General features: G+C 31.7%; 1 long non-coding RNA gene across 1 annotated transcript; it reads right to left on the bottom strand.

The window, feature by feature from the left end:
- Positions 1-5077: 5077 nt before the first annotated feature.
- On the bottom strand, positions 5078-11051 carry LOC134271390 (uncharacterized). Its single transcript, XR_009993013.1, has 4 exons — positions 10997-11051; positions 10493-10529; positions 5539-5597; positions 5078-5091 (listed from the first exon to the last, which is right to left on the bottom strand). It is a non-coding gene; the product is annotated as an uncharacterized LOC134271390 (long non-coding RNA).
- Between the last annotated feature and the right edge of the window lie 6578 nt (positions 11052-17629).

Here is a 17629-nt window from a genome sequence, read left to right as displayed (position 1 = left end):
TCGTTGTACTACTTTCAAGAAATTTTAAATGAGCTTAAAATCCAGTGTAAAAATATTTGTTTTGTTGATGTGTGAAGTTTTATTTCATTCGATCTTTCAGGAATCAATTTACTTAATTTTAAAATCAACATTTTTGTACCCGCGGAGCTTACTAAACGACAATGTAACGTCAAAACATAGTGTCAATAATTTCTTTAAAATACTATCAATTTACTTTTCAACAATTTAGTTTAATAAATACGTATTAAAAACCTTTTTCTAGCACTTGACGATCATTTTTCAAAAAATTTGGTCTCTCTTTGTATAATTTCCTTCTTCAATGTTTTCTTTCTTTTACCACTTAGCTGTGCTTTAACAACATCAGCAACTCGGACGCGCTTCTGTCTCTCCATCACGTTCCAAATTTTTAAAGGTTTGATCAGATTTTATCAGATAAACCGTTTCTTCACAGATTTTCCTTATCGGATAGAGAGTTTCTGTCACTGAAATACCGCCTGTACCATTTATAAACGCATACTCGACGTAATTGTGACATTTTTTACTCCTTTAACATTTATTGATTTTATTCAGGTTTTTTCCCGAATATGACACAAAATTACATCGTTATCTGCTGTTCTGTAACGTTCAATAATGTCATCATATTTGTGGCTTTCAATGAGGACTACCTAACTTCCAAATTCATTTCTTTTCAACGAATTAAGATATTAAGCCATAATTTGGAATATGAATCAAAAGAACATTTCTTAATTTAATAGTCTAGGATTTTCTTTTTCGTTTTTGCTCCATTTTACAGAGAATATGTCTAAAGACATTGTCATATTCATTTTGTGTGTTGATTGTAAATTACTAAATTTTGACCTGCTCCGCGATCCGATTTTTGCAGTTTTTAATTCTGGATAGGTTTAAATTAAATCATAATAATTTTAAAATTTTTCATACAAATCATTTGGATTTTTTGTTAAAGTTAAAATGTTTCTACTAAATTTGGTTAGTATATGACGTTTAATAAAAAAGATATGAGAGGAGTCCACGAACTTCTCGATAAACCATAGTAGCCTCATAGTCGAGGGCGTTTGCTATTGAACTTTAATTCAATGTATATATATTGATATTAATTTTAAAATGTTTCGACCTTGATTCACTTTGTCCACTGCAAAGGTTCAAGGTTGGAATGATCTTTCAAAAAAGATATTCCCACCAGTCCCCTTTCCTAACGCAGAAACCTTTTCTTTTAATGTATATATTTAAGAGTTTAAGCTATTCAGTCAAAATATCAAACAAATAAATGACATACTCTGTATATCGTATTACGAGTACCCTATCAAGTTCAACCACTGTTCAATTTTTCAATATAACTTCCTTTAAGTGAGCATCAGTTAGCGAGGATTAAGTGACCAAAGATAAACATCATACATACCTTGCAGATCTTTGACATGGGTCTGAAGTGGAAATGAATATACATGTAATAATAAATACATAATTTCAAAATTGATACAATTTGCATTTTTAACATAAGTTTTTGGTTAAATGAAATGTTCAAAATCTATTTGCTTAAAGGTCATGCTCTATGTATGTACAATTTCTAAAACGAGGTAAATTATTGACAAACAAGTTGATGAAACAAAATTATAAGCTGTTTCGTTTATAGTTATCATTTCCTAAGCTGCATGGTCGATAATATGACCTTGTCAGCAAAGACAATTTATCATTTAGTTACATGATGATTGACATTTTTCATATTAATTGTTAGGCCATTATTTACACAATTAAAGACGGACTTTCCCGCCGTTATTTTCAGATCATGACAAGGAGCAATCGGAGGTTGTGACCGGTAGGCAGGGGATGCCCACCTTTCAACGGCACCTGATTCCACCTCTTATGCTCAGGATGTGCCTTTTATGGATTCTGTTGAAAATTACGCCAGACGATGGACCAAATATGAAAAAGACATTGACACCTTGTCAGAATGGATTAAATGTATCAGATCCATGTTAAAGTCACGTATCAAAAGATTGAGGGGCAAAATGAAAACCATCTATCCTTCTGTGTTCAATAAACCAGAAGTGAAAAAAAAAGAATTAGATAGATTACACGATCAGTACGTACTGGTTCCTGCCAACAAAGCAGGTAACAACATTGTCTTCGTTTGTAAGGCTCATTATATAAATTGCATTCTAGAAGAACTTGGATTTAAATCTACAAGTGGTAACCCTACTTATACTTCTCTTTCTAAGGAAGAAATTCTTCAAAATCACCTGTCAGTTTTGAATACTTTTAATATTCCACAGAGCCAAAATGAATTTGAACTACCTTATATATACTGGATTCCGAAACTTCATAAAAATCCTTACAAACAAAGATACATTGCAGGTTCCAGTAAATGTTCAACCAAGCCTCTTTCGTTACTTCTCACTAAAATATTGACAGTAGTGAAGGAAAAACTTCAAGAGTACTGTGCAACTATATACTCAAGAAGTGGTGTAAATCAGATGTGGATACTTAAAAATTCTAAAGAACTTTTGGACAATTTGAAATCACAAGACTTTACAAAAATCAACAGCTTAAAAACTTACGACTTTTAAACTTTATACACAACGATTCCCCACGACAAATTAAAATCCAGGCTTTTTGATATCATTGACAGCTGCTTCTTCAACAAAAATGGAACTCGTAAATTTACTTACCTCGTCATTGGTCATTTGAAAAATTATTTTGTTAAAACAGATTCTGATTGCACATATAAGTACTCTGAAGTTGACTTTAAGAAGATGCTTGAGTTTCTGATTAACAATATCTATGTGGTTTTTGGAGACCAGGTATTCCAACAATCTATTGGACTTCCCATGGGTACAAATTGCGCTCCGTTATTAGCAGACTTATTTTTATATTCATATGAAGCAGAATTTATGCAAAATCTTATGCGTGAAAAGAAGAAAACACTTGCTGTGGCCTTCAACTCGACATTTAGATATATCGACGACGTATTGTCAATTAATAATGAAAATTTCCATTCCTATGTCGATACGATATATCCTGGTGAGCTTGAGATAAAAGATACCACAGAGTCCGACACTTCTGCTTCATACTTGGATATTTTACTTGAAAAAGACACTAATGGTAATCTAACGACCAAGCTATATGATAAACGTGATGACTTTAAGTTTCTATCGTCAACTTCCCTTACTTATGCAGCAATATACCTTCATCACCTGCATACGGAGTATATATATCTCAGTTGATTCGATACGCAAGAGCGTGCTCTACATATGAGCAATTTCTTAAACGAGGTAAATTAATGACAAGCAAGTTGATGAAACAAGAATATCAACAGTCTCGTTTAAAGTCATCATTTCGTAAATTCTATGGTCGATACAATGACCTTGTCAGCAAATACAATTTATCATTGAGTCAAATGCTGACTGACGTTTTTCATACCAATTGTTAGTCCATTATTGATACACTGAATTGACGACGGATTTTTTCCGTTATTTCCTGATCATGACAACGAGCACACGGCGGGTGTGACCGGTCGGCAGGGGATGCTCACTCCTCCATGGCACCTGACCTCACCTCTGATGTTTCAGAGGTCCGTGTTTGCTCTGCTCTTATTTTGTATATTGTTTAATGGACGTTGAGATTGAAAACTGTTCGTTATCTCCATATCCTTCTCCATCCCTATTTTGTTTTGTTTATTGGTATTTGAGCCTGAATACTGTTCGTATCTCAATATATTTCATTCCGGATTTTATTGGCCAAAGCTTGCAAAGTGATTACTTATTCGAGGAAAGATTTTACAAATATCACATACAATACTTACATCTCCTTCCTCAACATCTGAATAATCTGTGTCAGGATCTTCAAGTCGTCCAGTAAATTAATAGAAAAAACAAAAATGAATTCGTTAAAACAATTAGTAAAGAAAGGTACCATGAACCATGAACGATTCACAGAACAAACCTTTTCTAACAAATTGAAAAGATACATGTTTAAAACCTCCAACTTTTAACAAAGTTATTTCAAAAACCATAATATATCAAAAACCCTTTAAACCAAGTTTGCAATCAAAGCAGTATTTTGATGAAAAAAAAAACAAAAAATGAAGAACAATCTCAGGATTAAATTGATTTAATCTGTTAGTACCGAGGAAATGACACTCACATTCTTTCCAAAACAAAACCCCAAAACGCTGCAATCCAATACAAGTCACCAACTATACACTTTCCCAATTATCGTTGATGTCCCTGACATACCCCAAAAACTAGCTAGACATTGATTCAAAGAGAATTACGTTCATGTTATTATAAAAAAAGTTGTTAGTTTAGATTTTAAAAAATGTCTTATAGACTTAACGAGGCCGAGTCTAATTACCTCTGTCCTAGGGAGTTTGATATTTTTTTAAAAATTAAATTTTGATGTTATGTCTATTGTTTTAAGATTAAAAATATCGAATATTTGCCATCTCGATTTCTCAGGGTGGGGGGGGGGATTCTCAAAAGTTGGCAATTTTTACTATTTGACCCAATAGGAATTAAATAGAAAAGCGCCAAATTATCATACTTTCCCATATTTATTGTTTTTCTGTCATAGAGAGCTCTTTTTCATTCCAGTAGATGAAAGTTCTTTTAAAAAATCACCAAACTGAGAAATTTCAACAAAGTTGACCATATAGGTTGGTCTAGCAATTAATAACTAAATTATTTTTATTCAAAGCCCAATACCTCTAAAATTGTCATATTACGTATGAATACACATCAGTGCAGGTGAATTATCGATGCATACGATTTTTTTATGTGTAAAAAACAATGTTTAGATTGCTAGTATGTTTCTTTGGATGTTTTGTCATCAGTTTTTAGTGTAATATCCAAAAGGTGACGTCGTTAGAGTCATTTCAGCGATTTTACCGAATTATTGTCGTAAAATTACATTTTCAGACCAGAAGGGATAACCCTGTATATCATATTACTAGTACACTATCTAGTTAAACCACTTTTCAATATTTTGATATAAGTTGCTTTAAGTGAGCATCATTTAGCGAGGATTAAATGACCAAAGATAAACATCATACATACCTTGCAGATCTTTGGCATTCGTCTGAAGGGGAAATGAATATAATAATGAATATATAGTTTCAAAATTGATACAATTTGTATTTTTAAAATATGTCTATGGTTAAATGAAATGTTCAAAATATATTTGCTTAAAGGTTATGCTCTACGTATGTACAATTTCTAAAACGAGGTAAAGTATTGACGAACAAGTTGATGAAACAAAAATTTCAGCTGTTTCGTTTAAAGTTATTATTTCGGAAGCTTTATCATCGATAATATGACCTTGTCAGCAAAGACATTTATCATGGAGTTAAATAATGACTGACATTTTTCATACTAATTGTTAGGCCATTAATCACACACTGAATTAAAGACGGTCTTTTCAGATCATGACTGTTCTTTATCTCAATATATTTCATTCCGGGTTTTATTGGCCAAAGCTTGCAAAGTGATTACTTATTCGAGGAAAGATTTTACAAATATCACATACAATATTTTCATCTTCTTCCTCAAAATCTGAACAATTTGTGTCAGGATCATCAAGTCGTCCTGTAAATTAATAGAAAAAACAAAAATGAAATCGTTAAAACAAGTAGTAAAGAAAGGTACCATGAACCATGAACCATGAACGATTCACAGAAGAAACCCTTTCTAACAAATTGAAAAGATACATGTATAAAACCTGAAACTTTTAACAAAGTTATTTCAAAAACCATAATATATCAAAAACCCTTTAAACCAAGTTTGCAATCAAAGCAGTATTTTGATGAAAAAAAAAAAACAAAAAAAAAAGAAAACGAAGAACAATCTCAGGATTATATTGATTTAATCTGTTAGTACCGAGGAAATGACACTCACTATCTTACCAAAAACAAAACCAAAAACGCCTAAATCCAATACACGTCACCAACTATACACTTTCCCAATTATCGTTGATGTCCCTGACATACCCCAAAAACTAGCTAGACATTGATTCATAAGAATTACGTTCATGTTATTATAAAAAGAGTTGTTAGTTTAGATTTAGAAAAAAAACTGTCTTATAGACTTAACGAGGCCGAGTCTAATTACTTCTGTCCTAGGGATTTTGATAATTTTTTAAAAATTAAATTTTGATGTTATGTCTATTGAATATCGAATGTTTGCCATTTCGATTTCTCAGGGGGGGGGGGGGGGGCATTCTCAAAAGTTGTCAATTTTTACTATTTGACCCAATAGGAATTTGTTAGAAAAGCGCCAAATTATCATATTTTACATTTTCAGACCAGAAGGGATTACAGATAATGTGCATTTTTTTATTAAAATCAAAATATTTGGAAAAGGTGTACTGTCGAACAAATGACTGCATAAAATAAAAAAGCTGCGCAAAGTCATGCACACTCGAATTAGACTCGGCCGCGTTAAAATTCACGAGGCCTCCCATGTCATTTTCAATAGTAAATTGTTGAATTATCAAGAAATCAGCCAATCCAATATTCAAAGAGATGTCACAGCTTTTCTGGCCAAGTGGTTCTTGAGAGGAAGATTTCTTTTATTGAACCCACCCTATGTTTGTATTTTCTTTATTATCTCCCCTTGTTAGGGGTCTTGGCCCTTTATTTCAACAATTTAAAATCCCCTTAACCTAAGGATTCTTTGTACCAAGTTTGATTAAAATTGGCTCAGTGGTTCTTGAAAAGAAGTCAAAAATGTGAAAAATTAACAGACGGACGGAAGGACAGACAGACGGACGACGACAGACAAAATGTGATCAGAAGAGCTCAATTGAGCCTTCGGCTCAGGTGAGCTAAAAAAGTTATGAAATATTATTAAAAATTATTTTCTCTTCGAGTCGGATGTTAAATCGCCTCTTATTGAAATATTCATGATCACGTGATCTCGCATGCTCACAGTAAACAATGATCCAATATCGTGAATGAGCCGAAAAGCATGATGGTTTACTACGTTTTTAAATACATCCACGTGGGTTAGGAAAATTTGGATTGCGATTTCAAATGACTGCTGTAAAGCCAATTTACAATTTTTTGAAACGTGTTTGAGAAAAATACGAAGAATAGGTACTAATTGAAAATTCTCATCCTCGCATTAACAAACAAACTCAGTTTTCCTTGTTAAAAAGTACATTGAATTACCGCCCACAAAGTCTCCACAAGTTAAAAAGACTTCAGTTTTTAAACTTGATATTTTTTCCATGATAAATTTATCATGTAACTGGTTGAATTAGTTGTTGCTCAGTTATTTGTTACTAGAAATTTAAACTCATGCATTTATTTAAAAAAAAATATTAGAGTTGCACGTTTTTTAAAATTACCTCTGTATTTATAATTCTTATGTGCATTGATCGTAGAAAGGTGTATTGAGTAGGATACTGTATGTTTCGAAGTTGTACACGTTGTAAACATTGTCAATACGTGAGCACACCTCAGAGTTGGCTGCATTTTGTTCCGAGGAATAGTCACGTAAAATTTACTTTTCACTGACAGTAAGGAACGGGAAAATTGTAAACAATCGGACTTATATAATGGAGTGGGGAAAACTCTCCTTTTTGTCATTGTTAATCATTTGTATGTACATTGTACATGTAAATGTGAACATGAGATTAGTAGATAATAATGTACATAATGCATTAAGCGTGTAAATTGCTTGGAAAAAATGCATCACGTCTTTCCGAGAGCAATTTTTAAAAACTAGCGTTTTCGAAAACCACATGTAGTATTTCATGTAGTAACCCATAAATGCATAAAATGCAACTCATTGAGCTGATTGGTCGATTTGTCAGTCACGTTAGTTCCTCCCTGAGTTCTCGCAATGCTTTTCCTGTGCACATGCGCAGATCCAGCATAAACTTCAATCCTTCATAAATGTGCATTAGAATGGGGGGGTAGTTATCACGGGTACTAGTTGTGATATGACTATATATTTTTTACTCATCTATGTCTAGTCTGCGTATGATATGCTAGTCACATAAGCTGGTGATGTACAGTATTGCATTTTTGCCTTTTGATGATGTACAGTTACATTTTCTATACAGGTGTAAGCAATGGAACTTAAGTAGTCTCGACATTATATGTTATTTTGTATATATGTTTTTCTGACAACGTTACAAAAAACTGCCTTTTACATTTTCATGTACCGGTACTCTATTTTGCAGTTGTACTTGTAATTGTTTTTTACAGGGAATGTTAATTTTGATTGTGTTTTTCCTCTGTCATTTATTTTCAGCCGCATGTTTTGTGCAATATTTTACCGGAAAATAAATGACATTCAACTCTCTGATTATCTTATTTTCTATTGGCATTAGGCAGACATACATAAAAAAAATACAGTAAATTGATAATAAAATAAGATAAAGGAAAACGTTATAATAAAGTTAGGCTGTATTAAATAAAATTGTTACAATATAAGTTTTAAATAATGTAAAGTTTAAAACGCTTTTCAGAACTCACACCTATATATATACACTCTTACTGCATTAAACTACCCATTAAATAGAGCTCTTTAGTGTGCAGTGTTTAGAGTGTCCTTAAACGCGACATGAAAGGCTAGCTAGTACACGAAATGAAACATAATACAACCAATCTCTCAAAACCTGTAAACTTATCTATTTCTCTGCAAGTATTATCCACATACATGTTTTGTGGTTGAATATGGAATTTGTTTCACGATAAGGATAAAATTTTTTATTCTTTTTACAAGCATAATGGCACAAATAAAAAAATGTTTTACGAATGAAATAAATTCTTTATTCAACAACGACAAAACCTCGAATTTTCTTTATTCTTTATTTCTTTCTTTCTTCCTTATTGTATGCGTGACGCATTGGTGTTTAGAGCGTCTGCCCTAGAGTCGCGAAGTAAAGAGCCAATCCTTAAACGGGTCGAGAAAACTACCTTATATGGATATTGTTGCGATTGCGCTCAGAGATGCTCAAAGCAAACAATTGTCTAATCCAGTGAATGAGCCGAAAAGCATGATGGTCTACTACATGTTTATTTTTACTACAGACACGTATGTCAGGGAAATTTAGGACTGAAGAATTCAGCTTACATTTTTTTTAAACGTGTTATGAAAAATACGAAGATCGGGTACTAAATAAGATTCCCCATGCTCACATTAACAAACAAAGTCAGTTTTCCTTGTTAAATTATACTTTGAAATACCGCTCACAAAGTCTTCACAAGTAAATAAGACTCAAGTGTTCTTAAACTCGATATTTGTTTATGTGCCATGTTACTGGTTAAATTAGTTATTGCTCAGTTATTTGTTACCAGAAATTAAAAGTTGCATTGTATAAACCAAAAAAAAATCTTAACTTTTTTTTTATCATTTACCTGTTATATATGTATAAACCCTCATACACATTGATAATAGAACGTGAGTAGCATAAATTTCGAATATATACGTTGGAAACAATGACAATACGTGAGCACACCTCAGAGATGATTGTTTTGGACCTATATAAGAATAGTCACGTAAAATTGACGTGAAATGACTTTTCACTGATAGCACAGCAAGGGGAAAGCTATAAACAAACGGACTTGTACAGTGGAGTGGAAAAAACCCCTAATTTTTATCATTGTAAATGATTTGTATATAAATGTGAGCATGGAATTAGTAGATAGTGATCTTCGTATTGTATTAAGTGTGTAAAATGCTTGGAAAAAAATGGCCTTTTAGAAACACACATGTATTTTTGTAGTAAACCATAATGCAACTCATTGAACCGATTGGTCCATTTGTCAGTCACGTTTGTTCCTCTCTTAACATTTATTCCGACGTCACAGAAAATAGTTTCCTCGACCTGTAAAATTGCGTGTTCGTGGAGACCGGTCCTTCGGATGACACTGTATATATACCGAGGTCCCGTGTTGCAATAGGTGCGCATGCTAACAGGGAAAAGATCCCTACCCGCTCAACGGCACTGAGTGCTGAGTACTGGACAAAAGTTGCAGCTCTCCACCGGCAAGTGGTGGCGTCTCAATATGATGAAAAATCGTCTCAATATGATGAAAAATTCTCGAGAGGGACGTTAAACAACATACAATCAATTAATCGTTCTTCCTATTTAGAATTTTCTTTGTTTACCTTTTTTATAACACAGTATTACAAGTTTTTGTCATTATATAGAGGTTAAAAGATTGAAAACATTGTAAGTATGAATTTTAACATTTTCTTTTTGAATGTCTGTTTTTAATCTTTTTGTCTGATAACAAACCAGGGAGTAATATTAACTACATTGTCGACAGAGGGAATGAAAATCGAGTATCTTGCTGCATTTCTGATATGCTCCTTCACTGTCACAAAATATCATTTTGCTATTCTTTCATACATAATATGACATAATATCAGTATAATCAAAAGATTAATTATCGTATATTGTTTTTCACAATTGAAAATATAATATAAAGTGTTTTCATGATTCCAATTAGATTTTTCCAACTTACCATTGGAAGGACTGGTCGGCGCGTCGGATTCTTCTGACTAAGGAAAAAGTATACAGATTTTGTCTTTACTTATTTTTATTACTTGACTATATTTCGTTCATTATCAGAAGTTTTGAAAAGCACAAAATCCTAAAATTCTTAAATTTTGTTTCATTACAAAAAAATTGTGCAATTTGTAAAGCTTTGTATGTATTTAGCAAGTTCTTAATTCACAGAGGATTCCGGATCAATTCTTCGATACTTTTGTTACGTAAATTCAATTGATATCAAAACCCTATTATGCATTATGAATGCATAATTCATGTTTTTCCTCTTAAACAATGTAAAACTATCTTTAATATGTTAATTCCACACGTTATTATTTATTATTCCATTTTTTTTTCAATAAACATTGCAAGTACATCCTACTCAAACAAAGTAAAGAGGAGCAATACCGTGTCTACTCTTCTTTGGCTAACATTCTGTATGTTAACATGGGTTTCTGATATATTTTATCTTTCTTACCGTATGTGGAGTAACACTTTCAAACCCACTAGAACCACTGGAATTACTGGAACCCTAGAAAGAAAAATATGCATCTAATAATAGCACTTTTGAATGTCTGTATTTCTTAGATTTAAGTGTGCATAAATATGTGTGTATCAGAGATAATATTTAAGCTGGTTAATGAGTATTTTGATTTTAAAAGTACTTACAAATATCTAAAACATTATTTTCTCAGCTTTATTAAGTTTCCAAATTAAATTTATTAAAATATCAAAATTACATATCAACATTTGTATATGACTTCTCTTACCGAGTTGTCAAAATTTTTATCTCCTTCCTGAAATTAAATCAACATACAAAAGATTCATTTCTCGGATAAAAGGATATAGTTATACGAAGCATTCTATTTTTTATTTGTTTCAGTTCAAGTTTATGCACGAATTAACCAATGTTTAATGGTTTCTTTGGTTGTTAGTATGAGAATAAATATTGCAGCTGTTGTAGATAATACATGGCCCAGGAGTTATGCATCGTTTTCTATACTAAAAGTTGTAAAAACGTAAATTCCTTTACTAAAAAAATCTCTTACTAGTTATCATTTATAATTTTTATCTATATGTTATATTCATAAAAGAAAGATAAGTTCGTTCAAAATTCAATATTATATACTAGAGGTACTGTGAGCAATGAGCTCACTAAATGATACTCCCCGCCTCAATATAGTTATAATGGCAAAGTCCATGTTTGCTGTGGCCAGGAAACCCAAAATATGTGTCGGATCAAAAAGTAAAATAGGAAGAGCACAATTGCAATATGTAATAAAGATTCTGTTAAAGTTTCATGAAATTTCATTCAGAGTTATGAGAGGAGTTGCGGATAAGAGATGGGTACCCCAAAGCGAAACAGACGGACAGAATTAACGATTACTATATACTCTCCCGCTTTTCAAGCGGGGGGTTTAATAACTGAAATGCACATTATACTTTATCGTGTTTGCCTTGTTATTAACTTATTATATGTATACCCCCGCTTGAAAAGCAGGAGGGTATATAGTAATAGTTATGTCCGTCCGTCTGTCTGTTACGCTTTGGGGTACCCATCTCTAATCCGCAACTCCTCTCATACCACTGAATAAAATTTGATGAAACTTTCACAGAAACTTTATTAAGTATTGCCATTGTGCACCTTCTATTTTCCTTTTTGACCTGACACACACATCTGACACAATAATACATGGACACTCCCATTATATTCATATGGGAGGAGTGAGTATCATTTAGTGAGCTCATTGCTCACAGTACCCCCAGTTGATTTAAAAATCACTGCTTTCGTGAGAAATAAAAGAAATAATTATATTATGCTGAGTTTGCATAATCAGTACACCACCGAACTATAGGACGACTGTCTCACTTGTGGCTCATGCATCATGTGCCAAATGCTGACTAATACATATATTTGGAATTGGAATGGTCGTTTATGTGATTAATAAATGACATAGTATTTTGCCAAGAAAAACAACGTAGTTATCATTTAAAAAATGCCACTGAAAGCACAATATCATATTTCAATAGAATAAGTTGTGGGTTGCTTTACGTTCCAAAAATGCAACAACCCTAAAATAGAATATAAAAGTTATACACACAGTATTGAGACTAGAATAAACTTAAATTTATATGCATATAAAATGTAACAAATTGTATATATAACAAGTTCAAAGACGGGGTATCTTCTGCGACATTCTGCTACGTTGTTCAAACTTTAAAATCTTATATACTTCTTTTGGAAAGGGCGGGATTTAAACTTTTTTCACGATCAAATTTTATTCATGTATAGCTTAATTTCGACTATGTGGATATTAAAAGTTGAAAGAGGTATTCAGTCTTACGATGAACATTCAATAGTAAAAAAAATATATTTGGAAACCACCTACCGACTCCTCGATAAACTAGAGGTACTGTGAGCAATGAGCTCACTAAATGATACCCCCCGCCTCCCATATGAATAAAATGGCGATGTCCATGTTTTGCTCTGGAAAATCCAAAATATATGTCAGATCAAAAGGTAAAATAGGAGGTGCACAATGGCAATATATAATGAAGATTCTGTGAAAGTTTCATTAAATTTCCTTCAGTGGTATGAGAGGAGTGGCGGATAAGAGATGGGTACCCCATAGCGTACCAGACGGACGGACGGACGAAAATACCGATTACTATATACCCTCCCGCTTTTCAAGGGGTATAAAAATGAAAATCTAATAGATGTACAGCTCAACGCACTTTCAAACTCAAATGGTTTTTCGCAAAAATTAAGGTCACATAATTCTTGCAATAACACTTAATATAAACAAACTTCAGCACGAGTCATAACCTTAATATGTAATAATCATTTAATGTCAAAGGTACAGTGAGGTCGCCAATTCCGGGTCACGTCAGGGTTTTTCGTTGATATTTTGCAAATCTGTTTATTACTATTTTATGTAATATATGTATTGAAAGAACAAATAGTGAGTCATCCAACCACCTTTTCGTTTTTTGAAGTAGCTACACGGGAACAATATTAACAGGGGTATTTCAGCAAGGCCTTGCTTCCCGAGTTACGAATCATTTTCTCCATTTCCGGGTCATGTGACTTCACGGTCGTGTAATATACATGGAACATTTCGAAACACGATTTTTATGATGTTAAAACATAAAACAATTCATGCAGCTTAGAAAAAAGTAAAACAACCACAGAAATATGTTTAAATTATTTTTAAAACAATTACAACAGAACAAATTACAGTATGCAGAATTTAACATGTTTAAAAAATTGTATTAGGATTAAAAATGATGCAATTAAATTCATTTATTAAAAAATGCATTTGAAGGCTTAACTCGGTTTTAGTTTTTAGAAAAAAAATATTTTCCAGTTAGAATACTTTTGATAATCAAGGTAAATACATGGTTGTCGATTGGTTTTGTAAATAGAATTTTGACATGTTCAACATGTTCAAGCCACGAGATTGCGTGACCCGCAATTGGAGAACATACTACAGTTAGATTTAACAATCATTATCAATTTTTTTTGAGCAGCGATCATTATTATTGATTTCTGAGTTAAAACTAAATGCATTTGCCATACTTTTGAGCTTTTATTATTTATATCTAGAACTTTTATATCAGCCTTTCTGCAGCGAACAAAAAACGAAAGTAGCCCGTCACCGCAGCAGAAACATCCAAGCCTTTAATGCGTGCGTTTTAGAATTTCGATTGTCAGATGCTCTCTTAAAGTTAATATTCAAAATTTTGTTATTAATTACAAACAGAATGACCAGTTCTTCATGACCAGCGTATTCATTAAGTTTTTGCGCTTAAATTTTAACAATATGGCATTAAATACACGCGAGTGACCCGGAATAGGAAACGACCCGGAATTGGCGACCCCACTGTACATATTCTAAAAATCATTATCGTAAGTTTTCAACGTCGATGTTTTACAGGGGACTTTATTAATAAATGGTATGATCTTTTATCTATACGATTCTGCATAAGTATTTACAAATTAAATTAACTGAGTGATCTTTGATACCATTTAGTAGAAAATTTAAAGCTGACTTTTTTAGATGAGTTTTTTAAGTGCTTTGCACATCTTGGTTCTGTCGAAACAAATCGCCGAAAAATGACAATGTTGTGTAAAGGAAAGGATAATAAAGTATTGTTTATCTTTAAGATAGCAAATTGTTGCTATTGAAAAGAAAATTATTTTACATTTATGGTCTGAAACTTTAAAAATTTTGCTGTTGGAAGTATCTTTTATGATGCAAAATTTCAGTAAGTAACTCTGAAAGAATGCCTTTAAATCTTTTTAACATGGAAAGTAGTAGAATAGCTGAGAAATACTGTTATCATCCTACGCCTTATTGTCATATTATTGCACAGAAAATACAGATATTACATGAACTGCATGGACTGTATTAATGTCTAGGCAAGGCAAAGGACTGCTTTAAAAGAACAGATACAAAAACGACTGTATTAATTTGACGAGAAACCATATGGGATATGTCATAATTTATCAATTCAAGAGCATTTTAAAATCCTACCAAATATTATGTGGAAATTATGTTCGAAGTTAGTGAATTAAAATCAAATCAAATCAATTAGTTATAAATCAATTCAAAGTATGTTTTGTTGCCTTGTTACTCCAATTCGCATTATAACAATGTGACGTTAATTTGTGCAAAAAACCATGTGAGTTAAAAAAGTGTGTTGAGCTATAAATACTATTATAGTAATTTTTCCTAAAGAATAAAATGTCAAACAAGATGCATACAGTGACAAATATCTATTAACATTGTGTACCTGCCTTCTGAAAATATGTGAAAAAAATTATATTCGACTTAAAATATTTACAAACCTTACATAATATTTGATATAACAATCATCTACATTAAATTTAATGTTTTTGATTATTTTATTTTTTTTTTGTTAGTTTTATTTAAGTCTTTAAGTCTTGTAGATTTATTTTGTATACTTTGAGTTTGATTTCTTCGAATTTCAAAATGTAAACTAGAATCCGAAAATTGAGGAAACTTTTTGAGCTGTCCTTTAAATATAAAATTTTGAAAAGGAATATCTGTTAACATTCTGAACATTATGAACCTATGCGTATCAAGACAGCTTTTAAATGCCTTTTGTCACATTATTATTTTTGTGACACAAAGAAGCAATAACAATAACAATAACACTAAATATACAGACACGTACACAAAGCGAATTACATGTTTAGGATTATCTTTGAAGAAAGTTTAGGGGATTTACCTAAAAATTAAAAAGTTTGGTAAGTTTATTACAACAGTGTTTTAAACCACCCAGTTACGTTTTGCTAATTATAATAATTAAGTTATTATGTAATTGTAAGGATACACGTTTTAGCATATTTTAATCATACCCCCCAAAATACGACAATTTTCCATTGTGCAAAGAAAATATTGCATAGTAATCAAAATTGTAACATATGTACCTTTCTAATAAATTTGGCGTTATATACTCTAAGTATCATTGTTTTTGAAAAGAAATATCTGCTAAAATAGATTCTTTATATACTAGAAGTTAACAAACTATATAATAAATTTATGACCTTTAGCTTAAGCTTTAAGAAGATTGTGTGATTTAGCCAGCATCTTTCTTTATGTTTATTGTAAAGTCAGTGTGTTTAACATCGACATAACTTGAAAATTTGTTTATTACTCATAGTAAGACGCAACGATGTACCTGTTTAGGATTTTTCGCATGTATATTGTACTCAGAGATTAGAACTTAAGACTGTTGAGCATCGAGGGGAATTTTTCTTGAACACAAAAGAAAAAAGACAATTAAATCCTATTGAATTTCAAGCTTATAAATTTGATATATATGTTTTATTACAATTACACGTCATGTTTAATAACGGGATAAAACTTTATTTCACGTCACGTTTCAAATCTAATGTAGACATTTTACTCTATTTATACGTCATGGTGGTGATAAAAATCATTTTACGTAAATTTCACGTATAATACAATTTTGACCAAAATTCCAACTTTAGATCCACATCACATGCCTTTTTGTAACGTACGATAAAAGTTCCCGTTTCATGCTTTTACATCCTTCAACATGACTTTTTATCCCAAGTTTTCTTTCTCCAGTTATCTTCTTACTTGATCGTTGTATTATTTGAAAGCGATAATATAAAATTTAATGATACTTGATTCTTTATTACATAATACAATTGTGACCTCCTATTTTACTTTTTGACTCGACATTTATTTGGGTTTCCCAAAGCAAAAGACGGACAATGCCTTTCTTTCTCACAATACCTCTAGTTAAAATATAACTGATCTCTCTCAAATAACACTGCACCTTAAATCCATTGTCAATTTTTGCTAAATTTTTAAATTCATTTGAGTAGTAATTTGTAAGCAACAGATAATTTCTACGACAAATATTTTTTTCCTATTTTAAATGAATTTGGGTTTAAGTGTTAGACTAAGTGTGTTTAGTGATTTTGGTTCTAGACTGTTTGCTGAGAGATAATAAAATTTTTTTAGTACATGTTGCTAAGTTTGAAAAATTTACTTTGAAATGAAAATAATAGCTCCCCTAAAAAGTTACTAACTGAAAGATATATACTTAAGTATAGTCTATTTAAGTTTACTTTCACTGACACTTGTGAAAAAATAAGACTTACCATATTTTAAAATTTTTTGAAATAGGAAAGACTAGTGGGATAAATCTGAATAGCTTATATATATGCACAAAAAATACCTTTGGAATTCCAACTGCCTTCCTATTCTAAGTAAAAAGTGGCAGGTTCTTGGAGTTCCAAAATAGAGCAGATTAATTGGACTTCAGTTCACTATTACGATATCAAAAGTAGATCTCAAATTTATCAGCGCTATTCATTTAAAAAAGTTTAAAATACAGATTCCAACTCGAGCTGAGAATAATTTCTTTTGTAGCGTGGTCAGTGTTAAAGAATGAAATTAGCATAAGAAAGAAGTTAAATACTCTTTTTGTACCGTATTATGTTTATTTATTTATTTGTTATACCCCTTCACTTAAAATGAATAGCCAAAAAAGTAGATTCAGTAGGTGGATATTTCAAAAGGCTTCGGTGTCACTTTATTGTTTAAAC

Source organism: Saccostrea cucullata, unplaced genomic scaffold (assembly GCF_032062105.1).
Source record: "Saccostrea cucullata isolate Sc308-1 unplaced genomic scaffold, CSIRO_AGI_Scuc_v1 ctg2606, whole genome shotgun sequence".
In the NCBI taxonomy this organism is placed as follows: Eukaryota; Metazoa; Mollusca; class Bivalvia; order Ostreida; family Ostreidae; genus Saccostrea; species Saccostrea cuccullata.
This window is presented reverse-complemented; position numbering and strand designations above follow the sequence as displayed.